General features: G+C 50.5%; 1 pseudogene; it reads right to left on the bottom strand.

Moving 5' to 3' along the window:
* Nucleotides 1-1,849: 1,849 nt before the first annotated feature.
* On the bottom strand, nucleotides 1,850-1,968 carry LOC111738242 (annotated as a pseudogene).
* Between the last annotated feature and the right edge of the window lie 5,154 nt (nucleotides 1,969-7,122).

Below are 7,122 nucleotides of genomic sequence, written 5' to 3'. Positions count from 1 at the left end.
CTTGTTCACGGCCATATCAGTGCCTAGAGCGTGCCTGGTACATAGGAGGTGCTGAACAAACAGACGAAGACAATTAGGAAGTAGGATGAGGGCTATGAATGAAAAATCCTGAAAACCTACGGTTGAGGGGACAGGTCTCCTCACTTAATTGGTGGCAGATTGTCAGAAATGGTCCCCCCAGGGGCTGGGACGGCTGTTCAGAGTTAACCCAAACTGAGGCCTTTGAACCTCCCAGTTGACCAGTCACAGCCTGTCCCCAGGAAGAGGCATGACTTTGTCCCTGAGAAAAGGACATTCGAGCTGAAATGAAGGAGCTGACTGAAATGTGGAACAAGCATTTGGGTGGATGGAACTGCGGGTGTGGAAGCTGGAAGGCAGGGAAGAGCTGAGGCCGTTGGAGTAGCCGGTGAGGACGATGAGAGGGAGCTGACGGGAGGTGAGTTGGACCACCGGAGTCAGGAATTCAGTTTATCCTAAAAACAATGGGAAGCCTGGAAGAGCTTTAAGCTGAGGAGCTGAGAGGCTGGATCGGCTTTACCTTTGCATTTCATTAAGATCTCTGTGGAGAAGGGGCTGGAAGAAGCAGAAGAGAAGGAAGGGAACCACCCAGGAAGCTTTGGCCATTGTGTGCAAGTTGACACTAGGCCTAGGCCTTTCCCGTGGGAGCTCCGGAGCTGGGTGGCCCTTCAGGGTAGGCCCAAGCTGAGGCAAGGGAGCCAGCCCCTTGAATCTTCCTGGTCCCGTCCCTGAACACAGGCTGCCCCCAGGGAGGGGAAATAGTCTTGTACCAGGTAGCTCCTGGGAGGATGAGAGCTTCAGTCTTGAAAGGGGGTCTGGTACACCCCAGCAACCGTGAACAGCCCCTTCACACAACCCCCAGAGGGGCCTTCCTCACCCCAGCTTAACTGTGGAAAATGTAGGCTTATTACAAAGCTCTTCTCCATCCCCTTTATTTGTGGGAACTCAGGGGGTGTTCATATGTGTACAAAAACCCACCTTCGTCAGCCCCAACTCTGGGTGCTATTCAGCCTGGCATGCGGGAAGTGCCCACTCACTGTTAGATGGCCAGGGCAGAATGGAGGGAAGAGAAAAGGGCAAATCTTGGGAAACTCCCAGCTTTCCTCTGGCTTGAGCCCCTGGCTAAGATGGAGACCAAATTGAGAAGAGGAGATGTGGTGGGTTTGGGACACACCAAGGCCATGGCAGGATTGAGATGCCAAAGCCTTGGAGTTTGGTGCCAGCCTCCCGAGGGCCCCCCCATCATGAAGGGGTAAGAGGAAAAAGAGACCACGAGGATTGCAGAGGGGTAGGGGAGCCTGGGTGGAATGGGGTCCCAGAATCAGGGAGCGGAAATGATGTCATCAGACATCAAGAGGGCAAAGGGAGTGGGGAGCTAAAGGAAGGGGCCCAGAGAGTGTGGCAGGGCCTGCGTGAGGGTGCGGAAGCTTGGGAGGGGGCTCGGGGACGGGCCTGGAGCTTGGTGAAGGTATGAGAAGGTACAGCCGTGGAGAAGGAGGTTGAAGAAAACAAGGCCGGCTGAGGAGATTCCTCCCTGGGAACTGCTGCCTCAGCCCAAATTCAAGTCAGACAATAGGAAGGACTCCATGGCTGGAAAGGGTGGGAGGCCCTGGCCCAGGTGAATGCAGGCATTTCTGTCCCAAGACAAGGGACTGAACACAGTGACTTCTGGAGGCCCCTTTCTAATGGCTGAACAAAAAGAGCAGTCTTCTGCAAACCGAATGAGGAAGGAAGGCGAGCTTTTTAGAAGAAGTATAGGCGGGGGGGTGGGGGGAGCACTTGCATCAAGGTCAAGAGCTCAGACTTGATTTAAAAAAAGAAAAAAGAAAAATGCCTACAGCCCCTGGTATTCCAAGGTGGTCTCCCATTCAAGTACTAACTAGGCCCGACCCTGCTCAGCTTCCGAGATCAGACGAAATTGGGCACATTCAGGGTGGCATGACCGTAGACTAACAGCTCAGACTTGAGCTAGGCTCCCTCCCTGTGTTAAAATCCCAGCTTCATTGCTAACCAGCTGTGTAACTAACCTTGAGTAAGCTACTTAACCTCCCTGTGCCTCAGTTTCCTCATCTGTAAAATGGGAGCAATAGTAGTATCCACCTCTTAGGGCTCTTATGAAGTTTTAGTTAATGAATTGAAATGTGTGAAATGCTCGGAACAAAGTGCCTGGTGCAAGGTGAGAACTGTATGTGTTAGATAAAAGAAACAAAAGATATCAGTGACTTTCTTTTGAGAGCCTCATGGGCACTGGGCACTGGGCCAGGTTCTTTATTTACACTACCTCTAATCCCCACATTCCTCTATAAAACAGTTCTTTTAGTTCCCATTTTACAGATAAAGAAATTAAGACCCAGAAATGTGAAGACGCTTGCCTGTGTTGACCTAGGCTGACTCTCTTTACTACATTATGTTACTTTTTCTCCATCACAAAAGCAGGCAGATGGAAGCTATGGCTTCCCCGAGGCCTATTTTGGACCTTCACACCCACGCTCACAGCCAAAGACCCTTCCAGTGTGTAAACCACCCTGGGCTGATGAGAGCCTGGGAAGATCTCCTAGTTGTACAGTGTAACTAATAACTCAGAGCCACGACCATCTCATTAAGTAATTACCTCTGGGAGCGCCAAGGCAAAGATGTGATCTCACTGGCCATTTTTCACCACCCTGCCGCTGGGGGTGGAGGTAATGGCAGTAATCATGGCAGTGGTAGTAGTGACACTGATGGTGACATCAAGTGATGGAAAAGATGATGGTCCTGTCAGATCTTGATGCTGGCAGAGGAGGTGACAGGGCTGGTAATTGACTGGTGGCAGTTAAGGTGATGGCTAATGATGGTGGCAGATCATAGTGTTGACGGAGAGGTGACAGCTGTAGTGATGAGTTGTGGAATAAACCCTGTGGCTGGGCCCTCAGTCTCCATCCCGTCCTGCTAGACTGAGAGGTTAGAAAGCCAATAACCACATTGCCCTCCCTCATAGCATTTGTATGTGGAACAGGCCGTACCCTTTAAATTCATTCGAGAAAGACTGGGAGCTAAAGTGAGACTCGGTTGTAGCCACTTCTTAAATGCAGCTTCCTGAATTCTGGATTGAAGCTTCAGGGCTGTGTTCTTGAATTCACCGCTCCAGAAGTAGTGGCTTTCTTGGTGGGTCAGTTCTGCATAATTCTAGGAGTCGTTCCTGGAGGCCTGGCTCATTCAGCCTCTCCAACATTTGTCCTGTGTTAAATACCTTCCTGCAAAAACACCAAAGGGGTATTTCCGTTTCCTGCTCTGAATCCTGACAAATATAGTTCAATAGCCGTGTTAAAGCTTGAAGTAACAAAAATGGTGACATGGATGGCAACGGTGTCGGATGAGGACTGTGGGGCTAGTTCGATGGGTGTTTGCTCTTGGGACTGATGGAAGTGGTGATAACGACAATGTCTGGTGGCAGAGGTAGGCGGTAACAAGAGGTCTTGGGTGCAAACAATAAAATCCGACTCTGGCTGACTTATGAAGAAAAGGATGATATTGCGGAGCTCCCCGGATGGATACAAAGCCTGGAGATCCCAGTTCAGATAAATGACAGGAACAAAGGAAGTGACAGCATTGGACAGACCAAGCCCCATTGCAAGACACCCGGGCACAACTGTCACAACCAGACACCGCATTGATCACTGCTACCAAAGACCACCTTTCTGAGCAAATTCTAAACCTTCCTGTCTTTACATCACTCACTCAAGATTCAAAGTCTTGGGCTGAAACATCCACTTGGCCAAGCCAAGCTTATGTGTTCTTGTCCTACCTGCCAGGGAGTGGGAGAAGAGGTCTATGGTCCCTTTCGGCTTCAGTAGTAGGCAGTAGGGCCATCAAGATTCATACAGTGGGGCTTTCCCCTGAAGAAAACGGGGTTTGGATGAAGGCCAGCCAAAACCAACAAAAGCTCACTCAGTAGGTCAGTGGCGATGACGGAATGAAGAAGCTGAGAGGAGATGCTACTTTCCTCCTTCAAACCAAACCAAGCTTGGAAGCAGCTGGACCTTTCAAACCTAAGCAAGAGCTCTTTATAATCACCCAAGACCTTCTGCTGCTACGACCACAGGTGCCCCTGTGGACTTTGGTCCATCTTTCACACTCTGGCCAAGAGCAGATGGGAGACTGCCCCTTCCCTTTATAGCCCAACGTAGAGCAGGAACCCAAGACATTCAAATAAGATGCTATCAATGGCCCAGGGAGAACAAAGGGGAAAGAAGCACAGACATCTATTTGTTTATTCCATGTCCGTTTATTGGGCACTAACCCAGTACCAAATCCAGCAGGGAATGAGGGCCCTGCCCCATGAAGCTTACAATCCAGTGGTGGTGACAGTCAAACCAGTAACACACAAGTAGATAAGGCAACTGCGGGGCTGGAAACACAAGGCGGATGTGATGGAGGGGGCAGGGGGAGCCCCTTAAGAGGGGAGGTCAGGGAAGGAGTCTGAGCTGGGAAGATGATCTTGCGTGCAGAGATTTGAGACAAGTGTGGGCTCCAAGTCCCTGAGACGAGAACAAGCTCGTTGTGCTTGTGGAAAAGCGAAGTGGCCAGTGAAGCTGGAGCATGAGGAGCCGGGGGCCGGAAGAGCAGAGAAGGTTAAAATCAACCCGGTAAACAGTTGTCACTTCATTCGTCCATGGGAAGCCACTAAGGGCTGTCTTTTGGTAAGAGGAGGGACTAGTCCACAGGCATGAATCAGGAAGGAGAAGGTAGGCGCAGCGCAGGCAGGTGTACAGATTCAGTGGTGGTAAGGTGAGGGCTTCTCCCACGCTGGGCTCCTGTGCCCTCAGTGAGGTATGAGGCTAGGTCATCACTGCACAGGGGCAGGGGGAGAGTGGCAGGACATGTACTTATTAGTTAACGTAAGTTTTTCAGTGTCCTGGCTAGAGCGATACGGCCCTGAGAAACTCAGGCCCTAATCAGCCCTCATGCTCTTGGGTACCTCCTGGCAGTTTCTCCAGGGGGACAGAGACGCTTCCTTGACTGACCCCACCCCAGTTACTGAGAAGAGGCCAGCGGTAGCAACCAAAGCCTCAACCATCACAATAATAATTTCGACTACAGCCACAATCATCATCACTGTCATTTTCACACCAACAGGCACAAGGAGAGGATAGGACATCCTTGAGGGCACCTGACACTGTGAGCTAGCAGGACCCCAGTCCCTTCCTGGGCCTGTGGAAAGCAATGGGACAGTCCTGGTCAGAGCCGGTGGTATGCTGGAACCCATTCCTACCGGCATACAAGAGTCAGTTCCGTGAATCTCTTCCCAGCTCAGAATGCAGTGACATCACATGGGTAACTTGAAATCAGCCACAGTGGAGGGCTTTTGGTAATTTTCCCCAGCTAGCCCTGAGGACTGTGAGAGACTCTGATTCCCACCACTTACCTCTCAACTCCAGAGCCTGGAGCAGGACCAGCGTTAGGAGCCAGTCAACCATGTGCATAGAGTTCTGGAGGGTAGGATGTCTGGTGGAAGGATGTAGTGGAGATGGGAGGTCACCTCCCAGCAAGACACACCCAGTGATGGACCTGAGACCTAGGGCATTAGCTCAGGGGCATCGCCTTCGCCAGAGCCTCTGCTCCAGCCTGGGAGCCTAAGGCCTACAGCTCCCAGCCGGGCTGCCTGACTCATCCTCCTGAAATCAGAATCCTGGACTGGGTCTGGGAGGGACCACAGGCAGCTTCTCCCTGTTCCCTGATCCCAGGATGAGCTCTGACCTTGGTCATAAACTGGGCCTGACCCCGGTGACAAAACTCTCCACCCAGGCCCAGAGTAAACCCCACCCGGATTCTGGGTTGAGCATTGATCGGGCCACAGAAAACACACTCTCACTGCCATCTGCACCTGACACAGTCCCCGACTCAGCCCTAGAATCACAACAAGCCTGGCCCTTGAGCCCAAAGGGGAGCAGGCCTGGAGTGCGGTTGGTCCAGCCAACACTGTTCAGTCACTGTAGCTGGGGCTTGAGCTAATGCCTGGGAAACGAACATGAAAAACAAAACCAAATAAAAGCCCACCACCAGCTCCTCCTTGTTTTGTTGACAGTGTTCCTCTTAGGAAATAAAGCCTAAAGGTTAAGTCTCTGTTCTAGGGCCCTAACCTCCCCTCACGCGGTCCCTGCTGGGCTCCCTCTTTGATTTGAAGGATTCTTGCCCTAAACCCTTCCTCCCCACTATCCCCATGTAGCCTCCAGGTGCCCACGAGGAAAAGGAGCTGTGAAGTCCCATGAACTTCATCTGAGAGCCCAGGGGGTAGAGGCCATCACCTTATCTTGCTTATGGGTTGGGGCAAGACCTTTCTCCTCTCTGAGCCTCAGTTTCTCCATCTATACAGTCATGTGCCGCTTTATGATGGGGATACGTTCCGAGAAGTGCATCATTAGGTGATTGTGTCATTGTGCGAACATCATAGAGCGCACTTACACAAACCTAGCTGGTAGAGCCTACTACACACCTACGCTATATGGTATAGCTTATTACTCTGTAGGGGAGGAAAAATAATTTTCCCTTGACCCTTCTGGGTGAGACATCCCTGTAATAAAAGACAGATTGACAAGAGAAAACAAACAAAACTTTAATAACATCTATACCTCCTGTAAACATGGTGAGACCCAGGAAAACTGAGTAACTTGCCAAAACTGTTGAAGCAATCACCTTAAATATCTTCAGCTGAAGTCAAAAGAAGATGTTGAGGATGGGGAAGTCAGTTATGGGGGGCTACCAGGAAAAGTACAGTAAATGGGGGTAAGGTTGTTTTGCAGGTTTAAGTCATGGCCTTCTGCATTGATAAGAGTTCCTAGAGTTAAGGTCACCCCCTCTTCCTGGCACAGAGAGGGAGACACTCTTACAAATGGATATTTTCCTTACAAATGCAAATGTCTTACAAAGGAAAACCTCTACTTCTTAAGCAGCCTAAAGTAATCCTATGCCACAGAGACGCATTCTAGGATGACAAATTCTGTTTCCCTACAGCTCCTAGGCCACAAACCTGTATAGCATGTTACTGTACTGAATACTGTAGGCAGTTATAACACAATAGTAAATATTTGTGTAATGCATTGTGCTACAAAGTCACCATGGCTACAA

This window comes from Pteropus vampyrus, unplaced genomic scaffold (genome assembly GCF_000151845.1).
Source record: "Pteropus vampyrus isolate Shadow unplaced genomic scaffold, Pvam_2.0 Scaffold36, whole genome shotgun sequence".
NCBI classification, from domain to species: Eukaryota; Metazoa; Chordata; class Mammalia; order Chiroptera; family Pteropodidae; genus Pteropus; species Pteropus vampyrus.
The sequence above is the reverse complement of the archived record's forward strand: the minus strand, read 5'-3'. Positions and strand labels throughout refer to the sequence as shown.